We start from the raw sequence: 12578 nt of genomic DNA on the forward strand, positions 1-12578 counted from the left end.
TACCAAAGAAAATATGATAATAAAAGCATGGGTTTTACTTACTTCTTAAAACATATTTAAGGGTCATAAGAAGACACTATTTTATAGAGTTTTTTTCTTTTTTAGAATTTTTATAAATTATTCACTTTGTCATTACGATGGTCATGACATTTCCCAATTTTTACAGAGATTTTGTTTTGAGAGTATAGAAAAAATTAAATTTGGAGGTTGGGAAAGATGGAGATACTGTGGATTTAGGGAAGAAGTATCCAAAAATTTTAGACATCAAAGAAAGAAATCTAAAGTACTGAAACAAAAACAGACAAGTAGATAAATGAAACATAATAGAGAGCCCAGAAATAAACCCATGCACTTATGGTCAGTTAACCTATGACAAAGAAGGCAAGAATATACAATGGAGAAAAGAGTTTCTTCAACAAGTACTGCTGGGAAAACTGGATAGCTACATGTAAAAGAATGAAATTAGAACACTCCCTCACATCATATACAAAAATAAACTCAAAATGGATTAAAGACCTAAATGTAAGGCCAAACACTATAAAACTCTTAGAGGGAAACATAGGAAGAACACTCTTTGACATAAATCACAGGAAGATCCTTTTTTGACCCCCCTCCTAGAGAAATGGAAATAAAAAAAATAAACAAATGATACCTAATGAAACTTAAAAGCTTTTGCACAGCAAAGGAAACCATAAACAAGATGAAAAGACAACCTTCAGAATGGGAGAAAAGACTTGCAAACAAAGCAACTGACAAAGACTAATCTCCAAAATATACAAGCAGCTCATGCAGCTCAATATCAAAAAAATAAACAACCCAATCCAAAAATGGGCAGAAGACCCAAATACACATTTCTCCAAAGAAGATATACAGACTGCCAACAAACACATGAAAGGATGCTCAACATCACTAATCATTAGAGAAATGCAAATCAAAACTACAATGAGGTATCACCTCACACCGGTCAGAATGGCCATCATCAAAAAAATCTATAAACAATAAATGCTGGAGAGGGTGTGGAGAAAAGGGAACCCTCTTGCACTATTGGTGGGAATGTAAATTGATACAGCCACTATGGAGAACAGTATGGAGATTCCTTAAAAAACTAAAAATAGAACTACCATATGACCCAGAAATTCCACTACTGGGCATATACCCTGAGAAAGCCATAATTCAAAAAGAGTCATGTCCCACAATGTTCATTGCAGCACTATTTACAATAGCCAGGACATGGAACCAACCTAGGTGTCCATCATTAGATGAATGTATAAAGAAGATGCGGCACATATATACAATGGAATATTACTCAGCCATAAAAAGAAATGAAATTGAGTTATTTGTAGTGAGGTGGATGGACCCAGAATCTGTCATACAGAGTGAAGTAAGTCAGAAAGAGAAATACAAATAAAAACAAATACCATATGCTAACACATATATATGGAATCTAAAAAAAAAAAGAAAAAGAAAAAAATGGTTCTGATAAACCTACGGGCAGGACGGGAATAAAGACACAGACGTAGAGAATGGACTTGAGGACATAGGGAGAGGGAAGGGTAAGCTGGAACGAAGTGAGAGAGAGTAGCATTACATATATACACTACCAAATGTAAAATAGATAGCTAGTGGGAAGCAGCTGCATAGCACAGGGAGATCAGCTCAGTGCTTTGTGGCCATCTAGTGGGGTGGGATAGGGAGGGTTGGAGGGAGATGCAAGAGGGAGGGGATATGGGGATATATGTATACATATAGCTGATTCACTTTGTTATACAGCAGAAACTAACACAATATTGTAAAGCAGTTATACTCCAATAAAGGTGTTAAATAAAAAAATAAATAAATAAAGCACTGGCAGAAAAACAGTCAAGTAGATAAATGAAACATAATAGAGAGACCAGAAGTAAACCCACGTACTTATGGCCAATTAATCTATGACAAAGAAGGCAAGAATATACAATGGAGAAAAGAGTTTCTTCAACAAGTACTGCTGGGAAAACTGGATAGCTACATGTAAAAGAATGAAATTAGAACACTCCCTCACACCATATACAAAAATAAACTCAAAATGGTTTAAAGACCTAAATGTAAGACCTGAAACCATAAAACTCCTAGAAGAGAATATAGGCAGAACACTCCTTGACATAAGTTGTATCAATATTTTTTTTTTGGATCTGTCTCCTAAGGCAAAAGAAATAAATAAAGCAAAAATAAACAAAAAGGACCTAATTAAACTTAAAATGTTTTGCACAGCGAAGGAAACGATTGACAAAACAAAAAAACCTACTGGATGAGAGAAAATATTTGCAAATGATATGACCAATAAGAGATTAATATCCAAAATCTATAAATAGCTCATACAACTCAATTTAAAAAAAAACAACCAAAACCAAAAAAATCAAACTCAATCAAAAAATGGGCAGAAGACCTGTATAGACATTTTTCTGAAGAAGACATATGGATGGCTAATAGGCACATGATGCTCAGTTCAACATCACTAATTATTAGAAAAATGCAAATCAAAAAAATGAGATATCACCTCACACCTGTCAGAATGGCTATTGTCAAAAAGCCTACAAAATAACAAATGTTGGTGATGCTGTGGAGAAAAGGGAACCCTTGTACACTGTTGGTGGGAATGTTAATTGGTACAGCCACTGTGGAAACAGTATGAAGGTTTCAAACTAAAAGTAGAACTACCATATGATTCAGCAATTCCACTCCTGGATATATACTGGAAGAAAACAAAAACACTAATTCAAAAAGATACATGCACCCCAATGTTCATAGTGACACTATTTGTAATAGCCAAGACATGGAAGCAACCCAAGTGTCCATCAACAGGTGAATGGATAAAGAAGATATGGTGTGTGTGTATATATATATATATATATATATATATATATATATATATATATAATGGAATAGTACTCAGCTGTAAAAAAAAAAAAAAAGAGTAAAATTCTGCCATTTGCAGTGATGTTGATGGACCTAAGGAATATTATGCTTAGTGAAATAAGTCAAATACTGTATGGTATCACTTATATGTGGAATCTAAAAAATAATAATAAAATATAATAATAAATAATAATACAAATGAATGTATATGCAAAACAGAAGAACACTCACAGATACAGAAAACAAACTTGTGGTTACCAAAGCAGAAAGGGAAGAAGGGAGGGACAAATTCAGACTTTGGGATTAACATATACAAATTACTATCTAACATAGATAAACAACAAGAATACACTGTATAGCACAGGGAATTATAGCCATTGTTTTGTAATAAGTTATAATGGAGTACAATCTATAAAAATATTGAGTCACTATGCTGTATACTTGAAAATAATATAATATTGTAAATCAACTGTATACTTTAATTTTTAAAAAGGCAAAATATAAGAAAATAATTCATGTCAAACTAATTCACATGATTAGCTTCCATGACTGAATATGAAGTTATTCTGAAATTTCCATTTTTAGCTATTATTGCATAATGAGGAAAATGGTGAGGACTTTTGAAATTTTATGTTACAGTGAGCCTCTGCTATGTTTGGTTAAGTCTTTCTCAGCTCCTTGTAATTAACCTGGCTTGATGAGATGGTTTGATGTCTGGGATTTGTTTCAAAATAACCCAGTGGAGTGAGTGGAGGGAAATGAATGGGTGTATAGATTAAACAAGATTGGCTGTGTGTTGGTAATTACTGAAGCTGGCTTGATGCATTCATTCTATTCTTTCTACTTTTGTATTTTTGAAAAAATTTATAAAACCTTAAAAGGAGAAAAATCACTTAAAAAATAAACCTAATTTTTTAGAGCATCTTTGAAGCACAATAAAATTGAGCAGAAAGTACAGAGAGTTTTCATATACCCCTTGTCCACCCCTCCCCCAGCCTCCCCCACAATCAACATCCCACATCAGAGTGGTTGCAATCAATGAACCCACACTGACAGATCATTATCGTCCAAAGTTCATAGCTTAGATTAGGGTTCACTCTTGATGTATTCTACAAATCTGAACAAATGTATAACACCACATACCCACAATTATAACATACAGAATAATTTCACTGTTCTAAAAATCCTCTGTGCTCTGACAATTCATGCCTCTCTCTCCACTAACCTCTGACAATCACTTTTACCATCTTTGTACTTTTGCCGTTTCCAGAAAGTCATATAGGCAAAATCAGAAATCACTTTTTCAAATCATGACTCAAAATTAAAATCAATATCTTGCCACATAACATTTATTTATGTACAAATAAAAAGAATTCAAATAGAATAAACATTAAAAAAATTTTAAAACCTGGCTTTCCCACAAAAGCATGAATGAGGAACATGCAACAACCATCCCAGAGAGTAATACCCCACCTCAGGGACAAATAAAAATCGATCTTGTATTTGCCCACTTGAATCTGCTTCTCTTCTCTTCATCTCCCAGGATGCCCCCTGATATTCTCTTAGTCTCCTTTCAACTGGAGACTTGCATTGGACTTGCTTTTCTGGCTTGACCTAACCCTCTTCTTAAGCCTCTATTCGACGTGACTGACCCAGGTAAGGTCCTTGCTCAGCTGTCCCTACAGAGGAGCAAATACCAGGCTTACAAATAAGCCAGGCCACAAAAAATAAATGCTGCAGAGGGTGTGGAGAAAAGGGAACCCTCCTACACTGTTGGTGGGAATGTAAATTGGTACAACCACTATGGAGAACAGTATGGAGGTTCCTTAAAAAACTAAAAATAGAACTACCATATGACCCAGCAATCCCACTACTGGGCATATATTGGGAGAAAACCATAGTTCATAAAGATATATGCAACCCCAATATTCATTGCAGCTCTACTACAATAGCCAAGACATGGAAGCAACCTAAATGTCCATTGACAGAGGAATGGATAAAGAAGATGTGGTACACATATACAATGGAATATCACTCAGCCATAAAAAAGAATGAAATAATGCCATTTGCAGCAACATGGATGGACCTAGAGATTATCATACTAAGGGAAGAAATCAGATAGAGAAAAACAAATGTCATATAATATCACTCATTTGTGGAATCTAATTTTAAAAAATAATACAAATGAACTTATTTACAAAGCAGAAACAAACTCACAGATTTCGAAAACAAATGCACGGTTACCAAAGGAGAAACTTGGGCAGGGAGGAATAAATTAGGAGCTTGGGATTAACATACACACACCACTATATATAAAATAGATGACCAACAAGGACCTACTGTATAGCACAGGGAACTCTACTCAATAATCTGCAATAGCCTATATGGGTAAAGAATCTGAAAAAGAATTAACATATGTATATGTATAACTGAATCGCTTTGCTGTACATCTGAAACTAATACAACATTCTAAATCAACTAGAAAATTTTAAAAAAAAGTAAAGAAAGAAGCCAGGCCATATACTTCCTTGTTAAAGAAGGACCTTGTTTGCTCTTTTTACATTTGCAATGGTGGATAATATAATGTATCATTTTTTAAAATGTTAACTTATATGACTTGACTATTTTTATCCTCAGAACAGCCTTAACAAGATAGGTTTTAATATTATCTCCATTTTATAGATACAGACAGTGATGCAACAGAAAGTAAGTGGGTCAAGTTTGCCCTGTTGGTAAGAGGTGTGTAAACTCTGGGCTGGGAATTAGGAGATGATGTTCTCCTCCTGCCTCTGCTATAAACCAGTTATGTAACTTGAAATAGCCTCATAAACTCGGTCTGTAGGCACGGGGTTGGATTAGCACTAGATTATCTTCTGGATCCTGTTCAGTTTTGTGATTCTCTGTGTGGTGTTCACACAAAAGGAGGCACCTCAAAAGGAGACATGTCCAGCCTTCAATAAATCTCTTCTGGAGTATTGAGTTTTGTCAACTTTTCAGCTAAATGGAATGTGTCCAAGTAGTACATATTGCTTTACCTCTTCTTTCATTCTTGCATCCCCAAATGGTTCCTCAAAGTATGATTCATAATTGAGTGGCATGGGCAGTTTGTTCTCATGTAATGTCTTCTCTAGGATTTCAAAAGCTTAATGCAATTCATCAGGACTCTTTGTTCTTTTTCTCTTTTTCTTTTTTTAATATTTATTTATTTGTTTGCATCGGGTCTTAGTTGTGGCTTGTGGGCTCCTTAGTTGCAGCACGTGGGCTCCTTATTTGTGGCTCCAGGGATCCTTAGCTGCGGCTCACCTGCTCCTTAGTTGCGGTTGCAAACTCTTAGTTGCAGCATACATGTGGGATCTAGTTCCCTGACCAGGGATCAAACCCAGGCCCCCTGCATTGGGAGCATGGAGTCTTATCCACTGTGCCACCAGGGAAGTCCCCAGGACTCTTTGTTCTTAATGCAAATCTTTACCTAGAATCCTCTTGTCAACTATTTGGTAATTCCCCTGCTTTTGTTATACTTTTGAGGTGAAACAAAAGCCCAAACAAAACAATTTGCACCTGTGGTAGCCATCCACCAAGGTGGCCCCCATCCTTGCCTCTTGGTATTCACACACATATGGTTCCCTTCCACATTGTGCCAGTTGGTCTGTGTGACCAAAGGTATTTATCACTTCCAAGATTGGATTATAAAAGCCACAGTGGCTTCTATCTTGGTGGCTCCCTCTGTTTTTCTCTTGGATCATTTGTTCTGGGGGAAGCCAGCTGCCATGTCAGGAGTAACTGTACTGAGAGGCTCAGGGAGGGAAGAACTGAAGGCTCCTGGTTGAAGGAGATCCTCCAGCCCAGCCAAGCATGAGATGACTGCAGCAGCTAACACCTTGACTGCAACTTCATGAGAGACCCTGAGCCTCAGGTCTGGCCAGTTAAACTGCATCTAAGTTTTAGGGTAATTTGTTATGCAGCAATAGGAAATTAATTTTACAGATGAGGAAACTGATGCAGTGAAAAGTTGAGTGTGTTATCCAAAAACACTCAGCCAGCAAGTGGTATTGCTGAGTAAAGTTCATAATTGTGTTTCCTTCTCATTTTAACATCATTTATCAGGGGCACATTTTCTTGGTCACTTTATGAAGGAACTTTTTCGGGGGTATATGATATAAAAATGGTATAAAAAAGACTCTTGTTATACCTTTAACTTATAAAGTTACATTGTTTGTTGAACAATGAAGGACTGATATGTTTTCAATTTTCTTACAGCCTTTATTCTAAAAGAATAATTACATAAAAACTGCAAAAAATTAAGATAAATTTAAAATGAATTTTGTGTACTTATACCACACATGGGGCTTGATTAGCAGGGTGACCCAGTATGCTCAGCACAATCCTGCTTTTTGCCTGTTGTCTGGTGTAATTATTAGTAGTGCTCCCTTTCACACTCAAAAGTGGACTATGAACTATATGATGACTAAGTCAATGAATTAGTCATTGCTTGTCTCCTACAACATCAGCTTCTATTTCAACCAGAGCAATCTGCTTGGCCCCTTAAGGCTCATTCGTCTGCATTCTTGGGTTGATTCTGGCCAGGTCAGGCCATCCTCAGTGAGTCCTTGTCTAGGACACATTTAGCTCAGAATCAAGCAGATTCTTGTTGTCCATTCTCCTGCTGGTAGAAAGAGCAGGATTTGCAGTCAAACAAATCTGCTCTCAAACACCACTCCATGACTTACCAGCAGTGGGATCAGGTAGAGTAACTTAGATTAGGTTGTCCAATGGCACTTCTGCAATAATGGAAATGTTCTATAATTTGGCACTGTCAAATAGAGTAGCTACTAATCACATATGCTTATTGAGCACTTGCAGTGGGACTAGTATGAATGAAGAACTTGATTTTTAGTCCTATTTAATTTAAAAACAAATAGCCACATGTGGCTAGTGGCTACCATACTAGATAGCACAAAAATTCCTAAGCCTTAGTTTCTTCTCTTAAGAAATAGAGAAGATACCTACATTTCAAAGTTGTAAAAAATTTGAGAAAATGCTTCACAAATATTTGACACTCAAATAATCGCTATATTTACATACATAGACTCTTTGCCAGATTCTGTTCTCCAGTTGACCACACTATGACTCTATGCTTTGACACCTCCCTCCTCCTCATTACCTCCATATGCAGTCAGTCACCCTCCAGCGTTACTGTACCTCCTGAAAATGCAGCAAGTGTCCCACACCTTCCTTTCAGGGCTAACATCCTAGCCTGCGCTAACTTCATCTGGTCGACTTTGGCCTCAACAGTCCCTCTGCTTCTTTCTTGCTCCTGTCCAACTCATGTGTGACACTGAAGCCCAAGACATATTTTAAAAACACAAATATTGTCATTCCCTTACTTAAACTCCTTCAGTGGTTTCTCAATGGTTAATTGAAGTTAAAGACCAAGATGCTTCTGGAGACATAAAAGCTGTGCATGATCCTGCCTCACCTGCCTTTCCAGCTCTCCTTCCTCATTGTTCTCCAACCACACCAGCCTCCTTTCTTATCATTTAGTACAGCAAGCTCCTTCATGCCTTCGGGCTTTCACAAATATGGTTCCTTTTGGCTGCACTGCTCTCAGTTCCTCCCTTTGCCTGGTTAACTCCTTCATAGGATTAAGATCTCTGCTCAGAAATGTCTCCTTCTCACGAAAGAACAGACTTCTGGCCAGTTAAATTAGGGAGATCAACTCTCACTCCACCCTAGCTTGCCTCTTCAAGGCACTGATCACAGTATGAAATTCTCTATTTACAGATCATTTTTTTAAACAACTAGCCCCCATGCCTGACTATAAACTTCAGGAGCACAGGTACTGTTTTTCTTCTGCTCACCATTGTATTCTTAACACCTAATACAACACCTGGCTCATATCACATGCTCAATATGTATTTGTTAAGTGAAAGAGTGGGGCCAGGAAAATGATAGATTTTGCAATACGTAAATGAAAACTGCAACTAAGACAGCAGCAAAAGAGAACACATAAACAAAAACAGAGAGACAGAGAAGGAGAGAGAAAAGTTCAGCTTCAAATTAGAGTTTCAGAAAAATCTAGAAATAACCTATTCAATACCAACATATATGTAAGTTTTGAGTTTTGTGATTAAAAAAGAATTATGCTGAGAGTTGACAAGCAATTTTTTCAACATTAGAGCTTCTAATGTTCATAATCTGGCTCTAATTATGGCTGATTTTTAAAAACTTATAAGTATTTTTCAAATTAAAAAATGAGCTGTAGACTTCCCTAGTGGCACAGGGGTTAAGAATCTGCCTGCCAATGCAGGCGACACGGGTTCGAGCCCTGGTCTGGGAAGATCCCACATGCCATGGAGCACCTAAGCCTCTGTGCCACAACTACTGAGCCTACTCTCTGGAGCCTGCAAGCTGCAACTGCTGAGCCTGCATGCCACAACTACTGAAGCCCATGTACCTAGAGCCCGTGCTCCACAGCAAGAGAAGCCACTGCAATGAGAAGCCCACACACTGCAACAAAGAGTAGGTCCCCACTTGCTGCAACTAGAAAAAGCCCATGTGCAGCAACGAAGACCCAACGCAGCCAAAAATAAATAAATAAATTTATTTTAAATAATGAGCTGTATTACTTTTATTTTTTAAAGATCTTTGTTTAAAAGCTAGGTTAAAAGATGTTGTTTATATTGATAAATATTTTAAAATCTAGCATTACCACTTTACGATTTACATAGTATGAAAAATGAAGTAGAGTACGGTGAACTTGCATTGGATATATCCATAATAATTTTTTACTCTTACTTTCAGAAGATTAGGCTGAAATAATTAGGAATGAACATTGAGCATCTGCTAATTTATGAAATAAATCCATTTTGTGAGCACAAATAGGCACAATCAGAAAAAAATGGCAAAAGCAAATACAGATCACTTAAAGGAACTCACATATTCTGTTATCAAAAGGGGCATTCCAAGAATACTTTGTTCTCCCAGCAGAGAGAGAGAAAACCAAACCCCAGTCTTGTAGGAGTTTACTTTTTTTTTGGCCGCGCCTCCTGCGGCATGTAGGATCTGAGTTCCCCACCCAGGGATCGAACCCACACCCCCTGCAGTGGAAGGGTGGAATCTTAATCATTGGACTGCCAGGGAAGTCCCGGTTTCCTTTTAATAACAAAATTTACTTAAATTCAATCTAATCTCAGTCAGTCTTCATCATGCACAAAACCCTTTTCTCAAGGTTTCTTTTCCACAAACCTACCATCACTTTCTATATCCATATTAGTTTGTCCCTTATTTTTCTATGAAGAAACAACCAACTCTAGGATAAAATCACTTTTTTCCACAACAAATGCATTTCCATTCTTCTAAAAACATACATCCTGCTTTCCTTGAACATTGAAATATTTCCCTTGTTATTTCTAGTAGCTTTTAATTACATGTATATTATAATTCTTAACCCTTAAAACAGCTTAATCCATAGCAAAAACTAAGAAGCAAGCAACTGTGAACTGTTTATCATACCAGTATTTCCTGATTGGCAGTGTGAGGGAGGGGAGCTGCAGGGTGTGTGAGCAGCTCATGCTCACACAGCCAATTCTTGGATTGGTTGGCATCAAGGTGAAGTTCCAAGCACCACCAATCTTCTGGTTTCAACCTATCTGTGGTCTACATGTTTATGGTCAGCAGTTTTAATCTGGTAGTAGTCTGGTTCCTGTAAAAATGACTTAGGAATGTGAGTCAGACCTTTATATATATTATATATATATTATGTATATGTAATATATATATATATTATATATACATATATATTTCAGGGAACTGGGAGTTTAGTGACTCTGCTATGTGGCTGGTTTATAGTCTAAATTATCACCAGTTTCCTGGCCCAACAAGTATTCTTTGTTTTTCCATCTTCACATTTCCTAATCATTAACTCTTGCAGCAGACTTCTGAGATTCAGAGGCCTGGGAGGCTAAAGCAAAAGTTTTTTACTTCAAAAGACAGGTACACAGGGGTTTGTATGTGGATTCAATCCCCCCTTTTCTTTGATGCACCTCAATCTTAAGGGGAACAGGTGTCGTACAAGAAAGGGAATAATGTTTTGGATAGAGAGGTTAATCATAAACTCGGCAGAGTAACTCAGTTTTAGGGGGACTTGGTTTCATATTCAGAATGAGATTAACATCATATTGCATATAAAATGCATTAATATGATATAAAATCATAGTAGAAGAATGTCATTCATTGGAAATGTCCTTAGGCAAACATATTTTTTAAAAATTCTTAAGGTTAAATAGTAGGTGAAATAGAAAGTAAGACCACAGAAATTATGGGAAAATACTTAAAAGGGGCTGATGTTTGCCTATCACATATGGAATGCTTCAAATAAATTTTAGGTGACTATGTCAAGAATTTAAATATTTGTTGAATTAGATTAAGGGAAGTTGTTTTAAGGTCAATTGGTCTGTTTCTAAGGCAAGAACAATAAGGTTGGTGAGGAAGGGTGATATTTAGAAGGCAAAAATGCAGGACTTGGGAACAGATTAGATATATGAAAGTGACACAGAAGGAGTCATTGATTCTCACATTCTTTCCTTGAACATCTGTGTAGGTACTGATACTATATCCCATCCTGAGAGGATGAGAACTTAGAAGGAGGAGCATATGTGACAGCAGAAATTAGTTCATTTTGGAGCATGCTGAGTTTTGAGATACTTCTCAGATGGCAGTATATGTTCCATTTGGCAGTTAGATATATAGGTATGGAACTCAGGAATAAAAATGAGGGTGATAAAAACATTTAGGGCTTATTCATATATAAGTGAAATCTGATGCTATGGGAGTAACAACAACAAAATCCTCCAAGGATATTGTGTAAAGTCTTGCTCTTCTGAACATGGCCCATGGACCAGTGTGAAAGCCAGCATCCAAGATGGTCCCCACCTCCAGGTATTCATGACCTTTTGTGGTCTCCTCCCACATTGAAAAAGGCTGACTTGTATAACTAGCAGGATGTCGTATAAATGACAGTGCGACTTCTGAGGCTGGGTCATAAAGGACACTGTGGTTTTCTTTTGCTCTCCTGAATCACTGGCTCTGTGGGAAGTCAACTGCCAAGTCCTGAGGACAATGAAATAACCCAATAATTAGGAACTCCTTCCAACAGTCACATGGGTGAGCTATACTTGAATCAGATGATCCCCCACTTGAACTTCAGATGACTACAGCCCTTGCCAGCATTTTGTCTACAGCCTCACAAGAGATCCTGAGCCAGAACAATCCAGCTCCCAGGTTTCCTGACCTTTAAGAAATTATGTGAAATAATACATTTGCTGTGTTAAGCTGCTACATTTTGGAATAATTTATATACAGCAATAGATAACTAATACAATCAGCATCAAAGCTGTAACCTGAAAGCTTGTTGAAATGCAGAATCTCAGTCTCTACACAGGACCTATTGGACTAGAATATGCATTTTAACAGAGCCCCTGGTGATTTGTATGCACGTTAAGTTTGAGAAGTCCTAGTACAGAGTTAAAAAAAAGATAAGATAGCCCAGGACAGTAAGTATGGGAGGGGGGGGAGGGTTACAAGTTGGGCAGAGAAAAAGAAGTGACAGTGGCAGAGGAAGAGTTGCTAGCAAGGGAGGAGGGACATCAGGAGAAATTAAACAACATCAGGAGAAAGAACTGACAAGG

The sequence above is a fragment of the Monodon monoceros genome, unplaced genomic scaffold (genome assembly GCF_005190385.1).
Source record: "Monodon monoceros isolate NGI ecotype Baffin Bay Population unplaced genomic scaffold, NGI_Narwhal_1 Super_Scaffold_20, whole genome shotgun sequence".
Taxonomy (NCBI): domain Eukaryota; kingdom Metazoa; phylum Chordata; class Mammalia; order Artiodactyla; family Monodontidae; genus Monodon; species Monodon monoceros.